The sequence below is a fragment of the Stenella coeruleoalba genome (genome assembly GCF_951394435.1).
Source record: "Stenella coeruleoalba genome assembly, chromosome: 7".
Classification (NCBI taxonomy): domain Eukaryota; kingdom Metazoa; phylum Chordata; class Mammalia; order Artiodactyla; family Delphinidae; genus Stenella; species Stenella coeruleoalba.
Window position 1 is genome coordinate 1,981,703 of NC_137153.1, and position 21,902 is coordinate 2,003,604.

Consider the following 21,902-nt stretch of genomic DNA (forward strand, 5'->3'; position numbering starts at 1 on the left):
ACCCCATATTAAACGCCTAAGAATGTACCTGACTAGTAAGTATCTTAAAACCTATGGATTGCTATGTCTCCAAAAGAGAATCAAGCGTGTGGACAGGGGCATAAATGCAGCAGTGATAGGATTGGAGAGGTTCGGTGAGCAAATGAAGACCCTTTGAAGTCATATTGCACGGTACCCATTCCACGGGTCTCAACTCTCCAGGTTTAAGGTATTCTTCCTTCAGCTAAAAGATGCATGTGGAACCCAGAGTATGATCAACCATGTGATCGGGAGACATGTTCAAATATGTCTCAGTTTTCGTACCCTGGTACTCGGGTGCAACATTCCAGATGCTTTACTAACACTCTCCCGACTTGGAGAGTCAGTCCCTTTAACCTCCTGTTTGGCCCAGTTTGCAATTTCTGTGGAAGATGAACAGGAATAGCGAGAACCAATGAGAGACTAGCTGGAGGTGTCTGGATGGGCAAATTTAACTCTCATTTCCCACCAGGAAGAGGAATTAACCAAAGGCTGAGTGTGCCGTGCCAGAACCAGATTAGGGCCTGAAGCCATCCTGCGGTGTTGTGGCCAGGTCACAAGAAAGCGAGTTGAAGAAAGGAGCTCAGGGGCACTGTAATTCACAAACCTGCAGAGTTATAAATGACAGCTATCGTCCAAAAATAGACTGAAGTAAGGCTGCCAAGAGGACTTGAAAACGGGGCAGAATTGCAGGAAACCGATTTCAGGAGGTAGACTGGAATTGCATTGAAAGCATAGGAAAAGAGGCAGAACGTCCACAATGATGCACTTGGCCAAAAAGGGCGTATGCGTTTTTTCCTGAATATATTCAGGAAAAAACGCATACGCCCTTTTTGGCCAATCAAGCAAGCTTGCAAAGGAAATCTGCACGACAATGAAGTCTCACTTCCCCCCGGTCAAAAGGGCCATCTGAAAAAAGTGTAAAATCCAGAAAGGCAGGACAGGCCATGGAGAACTGGGAGCCTTGTTATGCTGATGGGCGGGATGTAAATTGCCAACAGACACTCGGGAGAAGTGTATGGTGTTTCCTGAAACATCTAAAAAACAAAGCAACAGAGCCTAGGGCACTTCCACTTATGGTCCTATAGCTTAGGGAAATTAAAATCAAAAAGACACAGCCACCCCAAAGTTTGGGACGCCTCTGTTTACAAGAACCTCGTTTACCGTACAAGTTCAATATCACAGAAAGTGAAAAATGGATAAAGAACTTGTGGTACTTACGTACAATGCAGTATCACTCAGCAATGAAATCTATGTCATCAGGCCCGTAGCAGCATAATGAGTGGATTCAGGTACGATGATTCTAACTGAAATAAGTCACACAGAAAAAGAAACATCATAAGATATCAGTAATACACGGAATGGAAACTTGGCTACACAGGAACTGAATTACAGAACAGAACAGGGTCTCAAATTTAGAAAACCAACTTATGCTTGCTTAAGGGGAAAGGTGAGTTGGGGTGCTGCATAAAACCAGAGATTGAAATGAGCACAGATAAAGTTCCTTAAGCCAAATATGGAATAGACAAGAGCTACTCCTTGCTCAACGAAATGGACTCAACACCGCACATTAAACGCCTAAGAATGTACCTGACTAGTAAGTATCTTAAAACCTATAGATTGCTATGTCTCCGAAAGAGAATCAAGCATGTGTACAGGGGCATAAACGCAGCAGTGATAGGATTGGAGAGGTTCGGTGAGCAAATGAAGACCCTTTGAAGTCATATTGCATGGTACCCATTCCACGGGTTTCAACTACCCAGGTTTTAGGTATTCTTCCTTCAGCTAAAACATGCATGTGGAACCCAGAGTATGATAAACCATGTGATCGGGAGACGTGTTCAAATATGTCTCAGTTTTCCTCCCCTGGTACTCGGGTGCAACATTCCAGATGCTTTACTAACACTCTCCCCACTTGGAGAGTCAGCGCCTTTAACCTCCTGTTTGGCCCAGTTTGCAATTTCTGCGGAAGATGAACAGGAATAGCGAGAACCAATAAGAGGCTAGCTGGAGGTGTCTGGACGGGCAAATTTAACTCTCATTTCCCACCAGGAAGAGGAAATAACCAAAGGCTGAGCGTGCCGTACCGGAACCAGATTAGGGCCTGAAGCCATCCTGCGGTGTTGCGGCCAGCTCAAAAGAAAGCGAGTTGAAGAAAGGAGCTCAGGGGCACTGTAATTCACAAACCTGCAGAGTTATAAATGACAGCTATCGTCCAAAAATAGACTGAAGTAAGGCTGCCAAGAGGACTTGAAAGCGGGGCAGAATTACAGGAAACTGATTTCAGGAGGTAGACTGGAATTGCATTGAAAGCATAGGAAAAGAGGCAGAACGTCCACAATGATGCACTTGGCCAAAAAGGGCGTATGCGTTTTTTCCTGAATATATTCAGGAAAAAACGCATACGCCCTTTTTGGCCAACCAAGCAAACTTGCAAAGGAAATCTGCACTACAATGAAGTCTCACTTCCCCCCGGTCAAAAGGGCCATCTGAAAAAAGTGTAAAATACAGAAAGGCAGGACAGGCCATGGAGAACTGGGAGCCTTGTTATGCTGATGGGCGGGATGTAAATTGCCAACAGACACTCAGGAGAAGTGTATGGTGTTTCCTGAAACATCTAAAAAACAAAGCAACAGAGCCTAGGGCACTTCCACTTATGGTCCTATAGCTTAGGGAAATTAAAATCAAAAAGACACAGCCACCCCAAAGTTTGGAACGGCTCTGTTTACAAGAACCTCGTTTACAGTACAAGTTCAACATCGCAGAAAGTGAAAAATGGATAAAGAAGTTGTGGTATTTACTTACAAAGCAATATCACCAAGCAATGAAATCTGTGTCATCAGGCCCTTAGCAGCACAATGAGTGGATTCAGGTATGATGATTCTAACTGAAATAAGTCACACAGAAAAAGAAACATCATAAGATATCAGTAATACACGGAATGTAAACTTGGCTACACAGGAACTGAATTACAGAACAGAACAGGGTCTCAAATTTAGAAAACCAACTTATGCTTGCTTAAGGGTAAAGGTGAGTTGGGGTGCTGCATAAAACCAGAGATTGAAATGAGCACAGATAAAGTTCCTTAAGCCAAATATGGAATAGACAAGAGCTACTCCTTGCTCAACGAAATGGACTCAACACCCCATATTAAACGCCTAAGAATGTACCTGACTAGTAAGTATCTTAAAACCTATGGATTGCTATGTCTCCGAAAGAGAATCAAGCGTGTGTACAGGGGCATAAACGCAGCAGTGATAGGATTGGAGAGGTTCGGTGAGCAAATGAAGACCCTTTGAAGTCATATTGCATGGTACCCATTACACGGGTCTCAACTCTCCAGGTTTAAGGTATTCTTCCTTCAGCTAAAACATGCATGTGGAACCCAGAGTATGATCAACCATGTGATCGGGAGACGTGTTCAAATATGTCTCAGTTTTCCTCCCCTGGTACTCGGGTGCAACATTCCAGATGCTTAACTAACACTCTCCCGACTTGGAGAGTCAGTCCCTTTAACCTCCTGTTTGGCCCAGTTTGCAATTTCTGTGGAAGATGAACAGGAATAGCGAGAACCAATGAGAGACTAGCTGGAGGTGTCTGGATGGGCAAATTTAACTCTCATTTCCCACCAGGAAGAGGAATTAACCAAAGGCTCAGCGTGCCGTGCCAGAACCAGATTAGGGCCTGAAGACATCCTGCGGTGTTGCGGCCAGGTCACAAGAAAGCGAGTTGAAGAAAGGAGCTCAGGGGCACTGTAATTCACAAACCTGCAGAGTTATAAATGACAGCTATCGTCCAAAAATATACTGAAGTAAGGCTGCCAAGAGGACCTGAAAGCGGGGCAGAATTACAGGAAACCGATTTCAGGAGGTAGACTGGAATTGCATTGAAAGCATAGGAAAAGAGGCAGAACGTCCACAATGATGCACTTGGCCAAAAAGGGCGTATGCGTTTTTTCCTGAATATATTCAGGAAAAAACGCATACGCCCTTTTTGGCCAACCAAGCAAACTTGCAAAGGAAATCTGCACTACAATGAAGTCTCACTTCCCTCCGGTCAAAAGGGCCATCTGAAAAAAGTGTAAAATCCAGAAAGGCAGGACAGGCCATGGAGAACTGGGAGCCTTGTTATGCTGATGGGCGGGATGTAAATTGCCAACAGACACTCAGGAGAAGTGTATGGTGTTTCCTGAAACATCTAAAAAACAAAGCAACAGAGCCTAGGGCACTTCCACTTATGGTCCTATAGCTTAGGGAAATTAAAATCAAAAAGACACAGCCACCCCAAAGTTCGGGACGCCTCCGTTTACAAGAACCTCGTTTACCGTACAAGTTCAATATCACAGAAAGTGAAAAATGGATAAAGAACTTGTGGTACTTACGTACAATGCAGTATCACTCAGCAATGAAATCTATGTCATCAGGCCCGTAGCAGCATAATGAGTGGATTCAGGTACGATGATTCTAACTGAAATAAGTCACACAGAAAAAGAAACATCATAAGATATCACTAATACACGGAATGTAAACTTGGCTACACAGGAACTGCATTCCAAAACAGAACAGGGTCTCAAATTTAGAAAACCAACTTATGCTTGCTTAAGGGGAAAGGTGAGTTGGGGTGCTGCATAAAACCAGAGATTGAAATGAGCACAGATAAAGTTCCTTAAGCCAAATATGGAATAGACAAGAGCTACTCCTTGCTCAACGAAATGGACTCAAAACCCCATATTAAACGCCTAAGAATGTACCTGACTAGTAAGTATCTTAAAACCTATGGATTGCTATGTCTCCAAAAGAGAATCAAGCGTGTGGACAGGGGCATAAATGCAGCAGTGATAGGATTGGAGAGGTTCAGTGAGCAAATGAAGACCCTTTGAAGTCATATTGCACGGTACCCATTCCACGGGTCTCAACTCTCCAGGTTTAAGGTATTCTTCCTTCAGCTAAAAGATGCATGTGGAACCCAGAGTATGATCAACCATGTGATCGGGAGACATGTTCAAATATGTCTCAGTTTTCGTACCCTGGTACTCGGGTGCAACATTCCAGATGCTTTACTAACACTCTCCCGACTTGGAGAGTCAGTCCCTTTAACCTCCTGTTTGGCCCAGTTTGCAATTTCTGTGGAAGATGAACAGGAATAGCGAGAACCAATGAGAGACTAGCTGGAGGTGTCTGGATGGGCAAATTTAACTCTCATTTCCCACCAGGAAGAGGAATTAACCAAAGGCTCAGTGTGCCGTGCCAGAACCAGATTAGGGCCTGAAGCCATCCTGCGGTGTTGTGGCCAGGTCACAAGAAAGCGAGTTGAAGAAAGGAGCTCAGGGGCACTGTAATTCACAAACCTGCAGAGTTATAAATGACAGCTATCGTCCAAAAATAGACTGAAGTAAGGCTGCCAAGAGGACTTGAAAGCGGGGCAGAATTGCAGGAAACCGATTTCAGGAGGTAGACTGGAATTGCATTGAAAGCATAGGAAAAGAGGCAGAACGTCCACAATGATGCACTTGGCCAAAAAGGGCGTATGCGTTTTTTCCTGAATATATTCAGGAAAAAACGCATACGCCCTTTTTGGCCAATCAAGCAAGCTTGCAAAGGAAATCTGCACTACAATGAAGTCTCACTTCCCCCCGGTCAAAAGGGCCATCTGAAAAAAGTGTAAAATCCAGAAAGGCAGGACAGGCCATGGAGAACTGGGAGCCTTGTTATGCTGATGGGCGGGATGTAAATTGCCAACAACCACTCGGGAGAAGTGTATGGTGTTTCCTGAAACATCTAAAAAACAAAGCAACAGAGCCTAGGGCACTTCCACTTATGGTCCTATAGCTTAGGGAAATTAAAATCAAAAAGACACAGCCACCCCAAAGTTTGGGACGCCTCCGTTTACAAGAACCTCGTTTACCGTACAAGTTCAATATCACAGAAAGTGAAAAATGGATAAAGAACTTGTGGTACTTACGTACAATGCAGTATCACTCAGCAATGAAATCTATGTCATCAGGCCCGTAGCAGCATAATGAGTGGATTCAGGTACGATGATTCTAACTGAAATAAGTCACACAGAAAAAGAAACATCATAAGATATCACTAATACACGGAATGTAAACTTGGCTACACAGGAACTGCATTCCAAAACAGAACAGGGTCTCAAATTTAGAAAACCAACTTATGCTTGCTTAAGGGTAAAGGTGAGTTGGGGTGCTGCATAAAACCAGAGATTGAAATGAGCACAGATAAAGTTCCTTAAGCCAAATATGGAATAGACAAGAGCTACTCCTTGCTCAACGAAATGGACTCAACACCACATATTAAACGCCTAAGAATGTACCTGACTAGTAAGTATCTTAAAACCTATGGATTGCTATGTCTCCGAAAGAGAATCAAGCATGTGTACAGGGGCATAAACGCAGCAGTGATAGGATTGGAGATATTCGGTGAGCAAATGAAGACCCTTTGAAGTCATATTGCATGGTACCCATTCCACGGGTTTCAACTACCCAGGTTTAAGGTATTCTTCCTTCAGCTAAAACATGCATGTGGAACCTAGAGTATAATCAACCATGTGATCGGAAGACGTGTTCAAATATGTCTCAGATTTCGTACTCTGGTACTCGGGTGCAACATTCCAGACGCTTTACTAACACTCTCCCGTCTTGGAGAGTCAGTCCCTTTAACCTCCTGTTTGGCCCAGTTTGCAATTTCTGCGGAAGATGAACAGGAATAGCGAGAACCAATGAGAGACTAGCTGGAGGTGTCTGGACGGGCAAATTTAACTCTCATTTCCCACCAGGAAGAGGAATTAACCAAAGGCTCAGCGTGCCGTGCCGGAACCAGATTAGGGCCTGAAGCCATCCTGCGGTGTTGCGGCCAGCTCACAAGAAAGCGAGTTGAAGAAAGGAGCTCAGGGGCACTGTAATTCACAAACCTGCAGAGTTATAAATGACAGCTATCGTCCAAAAATAGACTGAAGTAAGGCTGCCAAGAGGACTTGAAAGCGGGGCAGAATTGCAGGAAACCGATTTCAGGAGGTAGACTGGAATTGCATTGAAAGCATAGGAAAAGAGGCAGAACGTCCACAATGATGCACTTGGCCAAAAAGGGCGTATGCGTTTTTTCCTGAATATATTCAGGAAAAAATGCATACGCCCTTTTTGGCCAACCAAGCAAGCTTGCAAAGGAAATCTGCACGACAATGAAGTCTCACTTCCCCCCGGTCAAAAGGGCCATCTGAAAAAAGTGTAAAATCCAGAAAGGCAGGACAGGCCATGGAGAACTGGGAGCCTTGTTATGCTGATGGGCGGGATGTAAATTGCCAACAGACACTCAGGAGAAGTGTATGGTGTTTCCTGAAACATCTAAAAAACAAAGCAACAGAGCCTAGGGCACTTCCACTTATGGTCCTATAGCTTAGGGAAATTAAAATCAAAAAGACACAGCCACCCCAAAGTTTGGGACGCCTCTGTTTACAAGAACCTCGTTTACCGTACAAGTTCAATATCACAGAAAGTGAAAAATGGATAAAGAACTTGTGGTACTTACGTACAATGCAGTATCACTCAGCAATGAAATCTATGTCATCAGGCCCGTAGCAGCATAATGAGTGGATTCAGGTACGATGATTCTAACTGAAATAAGTCACACAGAAAAAGAAACATCATAAGATATCAGTAATACACGGAATGGAAACTTGGCTACACAGGAACTGAATTACAGAACAGAACAGGGTCTCAAATTTAGAAAACCAACTTATGCTTGCTTAAGGGGAAAGGTGAGTTGGGGTGCTGCATAAAACCAGAGATTGAAATGAGCACAGATAAAGTTCCTTAAGCCAAATATGGAATAGACAAGAGCTACTCCTTGCTCAACGAAATGGACTCAACACCGCATATTAAACGCCTAAGAATGTACCTGACTAGTAAGTATCTTAAAACCTATAGATTGCTATGTCTCCGAAAGAGAATCAAGCATGTGTACAGGGGCATAAACGCAGCAGTGATAGGATTGGAGAGGTTCGGTGAGCAAATGAAGACCCTTTGAAGTCATATTGCATGGTACCCATTCCACGGGTTTCAACTACCCAGGTTTTAGGTATTCTTCCTTCAGCTAAAACATGCATGTGGAACCCAGAGTATGATAAACCATGTGATCGGGAGACGTGTTCAAATATGTCTCAGTTTTCCTCCCCTGGTACTCGGGTGCAACATTCCAGATGCTTTACTAACACTCTCCCCACTTGGAGAGTCAGCGCCTTTAACCTCCTGTTTGGCCCAGTTTGCAATTTCTGCGGAAGATGAACAGGAATAGCGAGAACCAATAAGAGGCTAGCTGGAGGTGTCTGGACGGGCAAATTTAACTCTCATTTCCCACCAGGAAGAGGAAATAACCAAAGGCTCAGCATGCCGTACCGGAACCAGATTAGGGCCTGAAGCCATCCTGCGGTGTTGCGGCCAGCTCAAAAGAAAGCGAGTTGAAGAAAGGAGCTCAGGGGCACTGAAATTCACAAACCTGCAGAGTTATAAATGACAGCTATCGTCCAAAAATAGACTGAAGTAAGGCTGCCAAGAGGACTTGAAAGCGGGGCAGAATTACAGGAAACTGATTTCAGGAGGTAGACTGGAATTGCATTGAAAGCATAGGAAAAGAGGCAGAACGTCCACAATGATGCACTTGGCCAAAAAGGGCGTATGCGTTTTTTCCTGAATATATTCAGGAAAAAACGCATACGCCCTTTTTGGCCAACCAAGCAAACTTGCAAAGGAAATCTGCACTACAATGAAGTCTCACTTCCCCCCGGTCAAAAGGGCCATCTGAAAAAAGTGTAAAATCCAGAAAGGCAGGACAGGCCATGGAGAACTGGGAGCCTTGTTATGCTGATGGGCGGGATGTAAATTGCCAACAGACACTCAGGAGAAGTGTATGGTGTTTCCTGAAACATCTAAAAAACAAAGCAACAGAGCCTAGGGCACTTCCACTTATGGTCCTATAGCTTAGGGAAATTAAAATCAAAAAGACACAGCCACCCCAAAGTTTGGAACGGCTCTGTTTACAAGAACCTCGTTTACAGTACAAGTTCAACATCGCAGAAAGTGAAAAATGGATAAAGAAGTTGTGGTATTTACTTACAAAGCAATATCACCAAGCAATGAAATCTGTGTCATCAGGCCCTTAGCAGCACAATGAGTGGATTCAGGTATGATGATTCTAACTGAAATAAGTCACACAGAAAAAGAAACATCATAAGATATCAGTAATACACGGAATGTAAACTTGGCTACACAGGAACTGAATTACAGAACAGAACAGGGTCTCAAATTTAGAAAACCAACTTATGCTTGCTTAAGGGTAAAGGTGAGTTGGGGTGCTGCATAAAACCAGAGATTGAAATGAGCACAGATAAAGTTCCTTAAGCCAAATATGGAATAGACAAGAGCTACTCCTTGCTCAACGAAATGGACTCAACACCCCATATTAAACGCCTAAGAATGTACCTGACTAGTAAGTATCTTAAAACCTATGGATTGCTATGTCTCCGAAAGAGAATCAAGCGTGTGTACAGGGGCATAAACGCAGCAGTGATAGGATTGGAGAGGTTCGGTGAGCAAATGAAGACCCTTTGAAGTCATATTGCATGGTACCCATTCCACGGGTCTCAACTCTCCAGGTTTAAGGTATTCTTCCTTCAGCTAAAACATGCATGTGGAACCCAGAGTATGATCAACCATGTGATCGGGAGACGTGTTCAAATATGTCTCAGTTTTCCTCCCCTGGTACTCGGGTGCAACATTCCAGATGCTTAACTAACACTCTCCCGACTTGGAGAGTCAGTCCCTTTAACCTCCTGTTTGGCCCAGTTTGCAATTTCTGTGGAAGATGAACAGGAATAGCGAGAACCAATGAGAGACTAGCTGGAGGTGTCTGGATGGGCAAATTTAACTCTCATTTCCCACCAGGAAGAGGAATTAACCAAAGGCTCAGCGTGCCGTTCCAGAACCAGATTAGGGCCTGAAGCCATCCTGCGGTGTTGCGGCCAGGTCACAAGAAAGCGAGTTGAAGAAAGGAGCTCAGGGGCACTGTAATTCACAAACCTGCAGAGTTATAAATGACAGCTATCGTCCAAAAATATACTGAAGTAAGGCTGCCAAGAGGACCTGAAAGCGGGGCAGAATTACAGGAAACCGATTTCAGGAGGTAGACTGGAATTGCATTGAAAGCATAGGAAAAGAGGCAGAACGTCCACAATGATGCACTTGGCCAAAAAGGGCGTATGCGTTTTTTCCTGAATATATTCAGGAAAAAACGCATACGCCCTTTTTGGCCAACCAAGCAAACTTGCAAAGGAAATCTGCACTACAATGAAGTCTCACTTCCCCCCGGTCAAAAGGGCCATCTGAAAAAAGTGTAAAATCCAGAAAGGCAGGACAGGCCATGGAGAACTGGGAGCCTTGTTATGCTGATGGGCGGGATGTAAATTGCCAACAGACACTCAGGAGAAGTGTATGGTGTTTCCTGAAACATCTAAAAAACAAAGCAACAGAGCCTAGGGCACTTCCACTTATGGTCCTATAGCTTAGGGAAATTAAAATCAAAAAGACACAGCCACCCCAAAGTTTGGGACGCCTCCGTTTACAAGAACCTCGTTTACCGTACAAGTTCAATATCACAGAAAGTGAAAAATGGATAAAGAACTTGTGGTACTTACGTACAATGCAGTATCACTCAGCAATGAAATCTATGTCATCAGGCCCGTAGCAGCATAATGAGTGGATTCAGGTACGATGATTCTAACTGAAATAAGTCACACAGAAAAAGAAACATCATAAGATACAACTAATACACGGAATGTAAACTTGGCTACACAGGAACTGCATTCCAAAACAGAACAGGGTCTCAAATTTAGAAAACCAACTTATGCTTGCTTAAGGGGAAAGGTGAGTTGGGGTGCTGCATAAAACCAGAGATTGAAATGAGCACAGATAAAGTTCCTTAAGCCAAATATGGAATAGACAAGAGCTACTCCTTGCTCAACGAAATGGACTCAAAACCCCATATTAAACGCCTAAGAATGTACCTGACTAGTAAGTATCTTAAAACCTATGGATTGCTATGTCTCCAAAAGAGAATCAAGCGTGTGTACAGGGGCGTAAACGCAGCAGTGATAGGATTGGAGAGGTTCGGTGAGCAAATGAAGACCCTTTGAAGTCATATTGCACGGTACCCATTCCACGGGTCTCAACTCTCCAGGTTTAAGGTATTCTTCCTTCAGCTAAAAGATGCATGTGGTACCCAGAGTATGATCAACCATGTGATCGGGAGACGTGTTCAAATATGTCTCAGTTTTCGTACCCTGGTACTCGGGTGCAACATTCCAGATGCTTTACTAACACTCTCCCGACTTGGAGAGTCAGTCCCTTTAACCTCCTGTTTGGCCCAGTTTGCAATTTCTGTGGAAGATGAACAGGAATAGCGAGAACCAATGAGAGACTAGCTGGAGGTGTCTGGATGGGCAAATTTAACTCTCATTTCCCACCAGGAAGAGGAATTAACCAAAGGCTCAGCGTGCCGTGCCAGAACCAGATTAGGGCCTGAAGCCATCCTGCGGTGTGGCGGCCAGGTCACAAGAAAGCGAGTTGAAGAAAGGAGCTCAGGGGCACTGTAATTCACAAACCTGCAGAGTTATAAATGACAGCTATCGTCCAAAAATAGACTGAAGTAAGGCTGCCAAGAGGACTTGAAAGCGGGGCAGAATTGCAGGAAACCGATTTCAGGAGGTAGACTGGAATTGCATTGAAAGCATAGGAAAAGAGGCAGAACGTCCACAATGATGCACTTGGCCAAAAAGGGCGTATGCGTTTTTTCCTGAATATATTCAGGAAAAAACACATACGCACTTTTTGGCCAATCAAGCAAGCTTGCAAAGGAAATCTGCACTACAATGAAGTCTCACTTCCCCCCGGTCAAAAGGGCCATCTGAAAAAAGTGTAAAATCCAGAAAGGCAGGACAGGCCATGGAGAACTGGGAGCCTTGTTATGCTGATGGGCGGGATGTAAATTGCCAACAACCACGCGGGAGAAGTGTATGGTGTTTCCTGAAACATCTAAAAAACAAAGCAACAGAGCCTAGGGCACTTCCACTTATGGTCCTATAGCTTAGGGAAATTAAAATCAAAAAGACACAGCCACCCCAAAGTTTGGGACGCCTCCGTTTACAAGAACCTCGTTTACCGTACAAGTTCAATATCACAGAAAGTGAAAAATGGATAAAGAACTTGTGGTACTTACGTACAATGCAGTATCAGTCAGCAATGAAATCTATGTCATCAGGCCCGTAGCAGCATAATGAGTGGATTCAGGTACGATGATTCTAACTGAAATAAGTCACACAGAAAAAGAAACATCATAAGATATCACTAATACACGGAATGTAAACTTGGCTACACAGGAACTGCATTCCAAAACAGAACAGGGTCTCAAATTTAGAAAACCAACTTATGCTTGCTTAAGGGGAAAGGTTAGTTGGGGTGCTGCATAAAACCAGAGATTGAAATGAGCACAGATAAAGTTCCTTAAGCCAAATATGGAATAGACAAGAGCTACTCCTTGCTCAACGAAATGGACTCAAAACCCCATATTAAACGCCTAAGAATGTACCTGACTAGTAAGTATCTTAAAACCTATGGATTGCTATGTCTCCAAAAGAGAATCAAGCGTGTGTACAGGGGCATAAATGCAGCAGTGATAGGATTGGAGAGGTTCGGTGAGCAAAGGAAGACCCTTTGAAGTCATATTGCACGGTACCCATTCCACGGGTCTCAACTCTCCAGGTTTAAGGTATTCTTCCTTCAGCTAAAAGATGCATGTGGAACCCAGAGTATGATCAACCATGTGAACGGGAGACGTGTTCAAATATGTCTCAGTTTTCCTACCCTGGTACTCGGGTGCAACACTCCAGACTCTTTACTAACACTCTCCCGACTTGGAGAGTCAGTCCCTTTAACCTCCTGTTTGGCCCAGTTTGCAATTTCTGCGGAAGATGAACAGGAATAGCGAGAACCAATGAGAGGCTAGCTGCAGGTGTCTGGACGGGCAAATTTAACTCTCATTTCCCACCAGGAAGAGGAATTAACCAAAGGCTCAGCATGCCGGGCCGGAACCAGATTAGGGCCTGAAGCCATCCTGCCGTGTTGCGGCCAGCTCACAAGAAAGCGAGTTGAAGAAAGGAGCTCAGGGGCACTGTAATTCACAAACCTGCAGAGTTATAAATGACAGCTATCGTCCAAAATATACTGAAGTAAGGCTGCCAAGAGGACTTGAAAGCGGGGCAGAATTGCAGGAAACCGATTTCAGGAGGTAGACTGGAATTGCATTGAAAGCATAGGAAAAGAGGCAGAACGTCCACAATGATGCACTTGGCCAAAAAGGGCGTATGCGTTTTTTCCTGAATATATTCAGGAAAAAACGCATACGCCCATTTTGGCCAACCAAGCAAGCTTGCAAAGGAAATCTGCACTACAATGAAGTCTCACTTCCCCCCGGTCAAAAGGGCCATCTGAAAAAAGTGTAAAATCCAGAAAGGCAGGACAGGCCATGGAGAACTGGGAGCCTTGTTATGCTGATGGGCGGGATGTAAATTGCCAACAGACACTCAGGAGAAGTGTATGGTGTTTCCTGAAACATCTAAAAAACAAAGCAACAGAGCCTAGGGCACTGCCACTTATGGTCCTATAGCTTAGGGAAATTAAAATCAAAAAGACACAGCCACCCCAAAGTTTGGGACGCCTCTGTTTACAGAACCTCGTTTACAGTACAAGTTCAACATCGCAGAAAGTGAAAAATGGATAAAGAAGTTGTGGTATTTACTTACAAAGCAATATCACTCAGCAATGAAATCTATGTCATCAGGCCCTTAGCAGCACAATGAGTGGATTCAGGTATGATGATTCTAACTGAAATAAGTCACACAGAAAAAGAAACATCATAAGATATCAGTAATACACGGAATGTATACTTGGCTACACAGGAACTGAATTACAGAACAGAACAGGGTCTCAAATTTAGAAAATCAACTTATGCTTGCTTAAGGGGAAAGGTGAGTTGGGGTGCTGCATAAAACCAGAGATTGAAATGAGCACAGATAAAGTTCCTTAAGCCAAATATGGAATAGACAAGAGCTACTCCTTGCTCAAAGAAATGGACTCAACACCGCATATTAAACGCCTAAGAATGTACCTGACTAGTAATTATCTTAAAACCTATGGATTGCTATGTCTCCGAAAGAGAATCAAGCATGTGTACAGGGGCATAAACGCAGCAGTGATAGGATTGGAGATGTTCGGTGAGCAAATGAAGACCCTTTGAAGTCATATTGCATGGTACCCATTCCACGGGTCTCAACTCTCCAGGTTTAAGGTATTCTTCCTTCAGCTAAAACATGCATGTGGAACCCAGAGTATGATCAACCATGTGATCGGGAGACGTGTTCAAATATGTCTCAGTTTTCGTACCCTGGTACTCGGGTGCAACATTCCAGATGCTTTACTAACACTCTCCCGACTTGGAGAGTCAGTCCGTTTAACCTCCTGTTTGGCCCAGTTTGCAATTTCTGTGGAAGATGAACAGTAATAGCGAGAACCAATGAGAGACTAGCTGGAGGTGTCTGGATGGGCAAATTTAACTCTCATTTTCCACCAGGAAGAGGAATTAACCAAAGGCTCAGCGTGCCGTGCCAGAATCAGATTAGGGCCTGAAGACATCCTGCGGTGTTGCGGCCAGGTCACAAGAAAGCGAGTTGAAGAAAGGAGCTCAGGGGCACTGTAATTCACAAACCTGCAGACTTATAAATGACAGCTATCGTCCAAAAATAGACTGAAGTAAGGCTGCCAAGAGGACTTGAAAGCGGGGCAGAATTACAGGAAACCGATTTCAGGAGGTAGACTGGAATTGCATTGAAAGCATAGGAAAAGAGGCAGAACGTCCACAGTGATGCACTTGGCCAAAAAGGGCGTATGCGTTTTTTCCTGAATATATTCAGGAAAAAACGCATACGCCCTTTTTGGCCAACCAAGCAAACTTGCAAAGGAAATCTGCACTACAATGAAGTCTCACTTCCCCCCGGTCAAAAGGGCCATCTGAAAAAAGTGTAAAATCCAGAAAGGCAGGACAGGCCATGGAGAACTGGGAGCCTTGTTATGCTGATGGGCGGGATGTAAATTGCCAACAGACACTCAGGAGAAGTGTATGGTGTTTCCTGAAACATCTAAAAAACAAAGCAACAGAGCCTAGGGCACTTCCACTTATGGTCCTATAGCTTAGGGAAATTAAAATCAAAAAGACACAGCAACCCCAAAGTTCGGGACGCCTCCGTTTACAAGAACCTCGTTTACTGTACAAGTTCAATATCACAGAAAGTGAAAAATGGATAAAGAACTTGTTGTACTTACGTACAATGCAGTATCACTCAGCAATGAAATCTATGTCATCAGGCCCGTAGCAGCATAATGAGTGGATTCAGGTACGATGATTCTAACTGAAATAAGTCACACAGAAAAAGAAACATCATAAGATATCACTAATACACGGAATGTAAACTTGGCTACACAGGAACTGCATTCCAAAACAGAACAGGGTCTCAAATTTAGAAAACCAACTTATGCTTGCTTAAGGGGAAAGGTGAGTTGGGGTGCTGCATAAAACCAGAGATTGAAATGAGCACAGATAAAGTTCCTTAAGCCAAATATGGAATAGACAAGAGCTACTCCTTGCTCAACGAAATGGACTCAACACCCCATATTAAACGCCTAAGAATGTACCTGACTAGTAAGTATCTTAAAACCTATGGATTGCTATGTCTCCAGAAGAGAATCAAGCGTGTGTACAGGGGCATAAATGCAGCAGTGATAGGATTGGAGAGGTTCGGTGAGCAAATGAAGACCCTTTGAAGTCATATTGCACGGTACCCATTCCACGGGTCTCAACTCTCCAGGTTTAAGGTATTCTTCCTTCAGCTAAAAGATGCATGTGGAACCCAGAGTATGATCAACCATGTGATCGGGAGACGTGTTCAAATATGTCTCAGTTTTCGTACCCTGGTACTCGGGTGCAACATTCCAGATGCTTTACTAACACTCTCCCGACTTGGAGAGTCAGTCCCTTTAACCTCCTGTTTGGCCCAGTTTGCAATTTCTGCGGAAGATGAACAGGAATAGCGAGAACCAATGAGAGGCTAGCTGCAGGTGTCTGGACGGGCAAATTTAACTCTCATTTCCCACCAGGAAGAGGAATTAACCAAAGGCTCAGCATGCCGGGCCGGAACCAGATTAGGGCCTGAAGCCATCCTGCGGTGTTGCGGCCAGCTCACAAGAAAGCGAGTTGTAGAAAGGAGCTCAGGGGCACTGTAATTCACAAACCTGCAGAGTTATAAATGACAGCTATCATCCAAAAATAGACTGAAGTAAGGCTGCCAAGAGGACTTGAAAGCGGGGCAGAATTGCAGGAAACCGATTTCAGGAGGTAGACTGGAATTGCATTGAAAGCATAGGAAAAGAGGCAGAACGTCCACAATGATGCACTTGGCCAAAAAGGGCGTATGCGTTTTTTCCTGAATATATTCAGGAAAAAACGCATACGCCCTTTTTGGCCAACCAAGCAAGCTTGCAAAGGAAATCTGCACTACAATGAAGTCTCACTTCCCCCCGGTCAAAAGGGCCATCTGAAAAAAGTGTAAAATCCAGAAAGGCAGGACAGGCCATGGAGAACTGGGAGCCTTGTTATGCTGATGGGCGGGATGTAAATTGCCAACAGACACTTGGGAGAAGTGTATGGTGTTTACTGAAACATCTAAAAAACAAAGCAACAGAGCCTAGGGCACTGCCACTTATGGTCCTATAGCTTAGGGAAATTAAAATCAAAAAGACACAGCCACCCCAAAGTTTGGGACGCCTCTGATTACAAGAACCTCGTTTAGAGTACAAGTTCAACATCGCAGAAAGTGAAAAATGGATAAAGAAGTTGTGGTATTTACTTACAAAGCAATATCACTCAGCAATGAAATCTATGTCATCAGGCACTTAGCAGCACAATGAGTGGATTCAGGTATGATGATTCTAACTGAAATAAGTCACACAGAAAAAGAAACATCATAAGATATCAGTAATACACGGAATGTAAACTTGGCTACACAGGAACTGAATTACAGAACAGAACAGGGTCTCAAATTTAGAAAACCAACTTATGCTTGCTTAAGGGTAAAGGTGAGTTGGGGTGCTGCATAAAACCAGAGATTGAAATGAGCACAGATAAAGTTCCTTAAGCCAAATATGGAATAGACAAGAGCTACTCCTTGCTCAACGAAATGGACTCAACACCGCATATTAAACGCCTAAGAATGTACCTGACTAGTAAGTATCTTAAAACCTATGGATTGCTATGTCTCCGAAAGAGAATCAAGCGTGTGTACAGGGGCATAAACGCAGCAGTGATAGGATTGGAGAGGTTCGGTGAGCAAATGAAGACCCTTTGAAGTCATATTGCATGATACCCATTACACGGGTCTCAACTCTCCAGGTTTAAGGTATTCTTCCTTCAGCTAAAACATGCACGTGGAACCCAAGTATGATCAACCATGTGAACGAGAGACGTGTTCAAATATGTCTCAGTTTTCCTCCCCTGGTACTCGGGTGCAACATTCCAGATGCTTTACTAACACTCTCCCCACTTGGAGAGTCAGCGCCTTTAACCTCGGGTTTGGCCCAGTTTGCAATTTCTGCGGAAGATGAACAGGAATAGCGAGAACCAATGAGAGGCTAGCTGGAGGTGTCTGGACGGGCAAATTTAACTCTCATTTCCCACCAGGAAGAGGAAATAACCAAAGGCTCAGCATGCCGTGCCGGAACCAGATTAGGGCCTGAAGCCATCCTGCGGTGTTGCGGCCAGCTCAAAAGAAAGCGAGTTGAAGAAAGGAGCTCAGGGGCACTGTAATTCACAAACCTGCAGAGTTATAAATGACAGCTATCGTCCAAAAATAGACTGAAGTAAGGCTGCCAAGAGGACTTGAAAGCGGGGCAGAATTGCAGGAAACCGATTTCAGGAGGTAGACTGGAATTGCATTGAAAGCATAGGAAAAGAGGCAGAACGTCCACAATGATGCACTTGGCCAAAAAGGGCGTATGCGTTTTTTCCTGAATATATTCAGGAAAAAACGCATACGCCCTTTTTGGCCAACCAAGCAAGCTTGCAAAGGAAATCTGCACTACAATGAAGTCTCACTTCCCCCTGGTCAAAAGGGCCATCTGAAAAAAGTGTAAAATCCAGAAAGGCAGGACAGGCCATGGAGAACTGGGAGCCTTGTTATGCTGAAGGGCGGGATGTAAATTGCCAACAACCACTCGGGAGAAGTGTATGGTGTTTCCTGAAACATCTAAAAAACAAAGCAACAGAGCCTAGGGCACTTCCACTTATGGTCCTATAGCTTAGGGAATTTAAAATCAAAAAGACACAGCCACCCCAAAGTTTGGAATGGCTCTGTTTACAAGAACCTCGTTTACAGTACAAGTTCAACATCGCAGAAAGTGAAAAATGGATAAAAAAGTTGTGGTATTTACTTACAAAGCAATATCACTCAGCAATGAAATCTGTGTCATCAGGACCTTAGTAGCACAATGAGTGGATTCAGGTATGATGATTCTAACTGAAATAAGTCACACAGAAAAAGAAACATCATAAGATATCAGTAATACACGGAATGGAAACTTGGCTACACAGGAACTGAATTACAGAACAGAACAGGGTCTCAAATTTAGAAAACCAACTTATGCTTGCTTAAGGGTAAAGGTGAGTTGGGGTACTGCATAAAACCAGAGATTGAAATGAGCACAGATAAAGTTCCTTAAGCCAAATATGGAATAGACAAGAGCTACTCCTTGCTCAAAGAAATTGACTCAACACCGCATATTAAACGCCTAAGAATGTACCTGACTAGTAAGTATCTTAAAATCTAGGGATTGCTATGTCTCCGAAAGAGAATCAAGCATGTGTACAGGGGCATAAACGCAGCAGTGATAGGATTGGAGAGGTTCGGTGAGCAAATGAAGACCCTTTGAAGTCATATTGCATGGTACCCATTCCACGGGTTTCAACTACCCAGGTTTTAGGTATTCTTCCTTCAGCTAAAACATGCATGTGGAACCCAGAGTATGATCAACCATGTGATCGGGAGACGTGTTCAAATATGTCTCAGTTTTCCTCCCCTGGTACTCGGGTGCAACATTCCAGACGCTTTACTAACACTCTCCCCACTTGGAGAGTCAGCGCCTTTAACCTCCTGTTTGGCACAGTTTGCAATTTCTGCGGAAGATGAACAGGAATAGCGAGAACCAATGAGAGACTAGCTGGAGGTGTCTGGACGGGCAAATTTAACTCTCATTTCCCACCAGGAAGAGGAAATAACCAAAGGCTCAGCGTACCGTGCCGGAACCAGATTAGGGCCTGAAGCCATCCTGCGGTGTTGCGGCCAGCTCAAAAGAAAGCGAGTTGAAGAAAGGAGCTCAGGGGCACTGTAATTCACAAACCTGCAGAGTTATAAATGACAGCTATCGTCCAAAAATAGACTGAAGTAAGGCTGCCAAGAGGACTTGAAAGCGGGGCAGAATTGCAGGAAACCGATTTCAGGAGGTAGACTGGAATTGCATTGAAAGCATAGGAAAAGAGGCAGAACGTCCAAAATGATGCACTTGGCCAAAAAGGGCGTATGCGTTTTTTCCTGAATATATTCAGGAAAAAACGCATACGCCCTTTTTGGCCAACCAAGCAAGCTTGCAAAGGAAATCTGCACTACAATGAAGTCTCACTTCCCCCCAGTCAAAAGGGCCATCTGAAAAAAGTGTAAAATCCAGAAAGGCAGGACAGGCCATGGAGAACTGGGAGCCTTGTTATGCTGAAGGGCGGGATGTAAATTGCCAACAACCACTCGGGAGAAGTGTATGGTGTTTCCTGAAACATCTAAAAAACAAAGCAACAGAGCCTAGGGCTCTTCCACTTATGGTCCTATAGCTTAGGGAATTTAAAATCAAAAAGACACAGCCACCCCAAAGTTTGGAACGGCTCTGTTTACAAGAACCTCGTTTACAGTACAAGTTCAACATCGCAGAAAGTGAAAAATGGATAAAAAAGTTGTGGTATTTACTTACAAAGCATTATCACTCAGCAATGAAATCTGTGTCATCAGGCCCTTAGTAGCACAATGAGTGGATTCAGGTATGATGATTCTAACTGAAATAAGTCACACAGAAAAAGAAACATCATAAGATATCAGTAATACACGGAATGGAAACTTGGCTACACAGGAACTGAATTACAGAACAGAACAGGGTCTCAAATTTAGAAAACCAACTTATGCTTGCTTAAGGGTAAAGGTGAGTTGGGGTACTGCATAAAACCAGAGATTGAAATGAGCACAGATAAAGTTCCTTAAGCCAAATATGGAATAGACAAGAGCTACTCCTTGCTCAAAGAAATGGACTCAACACCGCATATTAAACACCTAAGAATGTACCTGACTAGTAAGTATCTTAAAATCTAGGGATTGCTATGTCTCCGAAAGAGAATCAAGCATGTGTACAGGGGCATAAACGCAGCAGTGATAGGATGGGAGAGATTCGGTGAGCAAATGAAGACCCTTTGAAGTCATATTGCATGGTACCCATTACACGGGTCTCAACTCTCCAGGTTTAAGGTATTCTTCCTTCAGCTAAAACATGCATGTGGAACCCAGAGTATGATCAACCATGTGAACGGGAGACGTGTTCAAATATGTCTCAGTTTTCCTACCCTGGTACTCGGGTGCAACACTCCAGACGCTTTACTAACACTCTCCCGACTTGGAGAGTCAGTCCCTTTAACCTCCTGTTTGGCCCAGTTTGCAATTTCTGCGGAAGATGAACAGGAATAGCGAGAACCAATGAGAGGCTAGCTGCAGGTGTCTGGACGGGCAAATTTAACTCTCATTTCCCACCAGGAAGAGGAATTAACCAAAGGCTCAGCATGCCGGGCCGGAAACAGATTAGGGCCTGAAGCCATCCTGCGGTGTTGCGGCCAGCTCACAAGCAAGCGAGTTGAAGAAAGGAGCTCAGGGGCACTGTAATTCACAAACCTGCAGAGTTATAAATGACAGCTATCGTCCAAAATATACTGAAGTAAGGCTGCCAAGAGGACTTGAAAGCGGGGCAGAATTGCAGGAAACCGATTTCAGGAGGTAGACTGGAATTGCATTGAAAGCATAGGAAAAGAGGCCTAAGGTCCACAATGATGCACTTGGCCAAAAAGGGCGTATGCGTTTTTTCCTGAATATATTCAGGAAAAAACGCATACGCCCTTTTTGGCCAACCAAGCAAGCTTGCAAAGGAAATCTGCACTACAATGAAGTCTCACTTCCCCCCGGTCAAAAGGGCCATCTGAAAAAAGTGTAAAATCCAGAAAGGCAGGACAGGCCATGGAGAACTGGGAGCCTTGTTATGCTGATGGGCGGGATGTAAATTGCCAACAGACACTTGGGAGAAGTGTATGGTGTTTCCTGAAACATCTAAAAAACAAAGCAACAGAGCCTAGGGCACTGCCACTTATGGTCCTATAGCTTAGGGAAATTAAAATCAAAAAGACACAGCCACCCCAAAGTTTGGGACGCCTCTGATTACAAAAACCTCGTTTAGAGTACAAGTTCAACATCGCAGAAAGTGAAAAATGGATAAAGAAGTTGTGGTATTTACTTACAAAGCAATATCACTCAGCAATGAAATCTATGTCATCAGGCCCTTAGCAGCACAATGAGTGGATTCAGGTATGATGATTCTAACTGAAATAAGTCACACAGAAAAAGAAACATCATAAGATATC

The 21,902-nt window shown here is 43.9% G+C and overlaps 1 long non-coding RNA gene across 4 annotated transcripts in view; it reads right to left on the bottom strand.

Moving 5' to 3' along the window:
• Positions 1 to 21,902, bottom strand: part of LOC307189637 — a 2,307,304-nt gene that overhangs the window by 250,260 nt on the left and 2,035,142 nt on the right. Inside the window, exons 11-12 of one of the 4 annotated variants that reach the window (XR_013829233.1) lie at positions 20,201 to 20,278; positions 17,039 to 17,123 (exon numbers count right to left, since the gene is read on the bottom strand). The exons of the other annotated variants lie outside the window; for them this stretch is intronic. This is a non-coding gene — a long non-coding RNA (uncharacterized lncRNA). Of the gene's footprint in view, positions 1 to 17,038; positions 17,124 to 20,200; positions 20,279 to 21,902 lie in introns of those variants that run through there. 4 annotated transcript variants of the gene reach the window in all.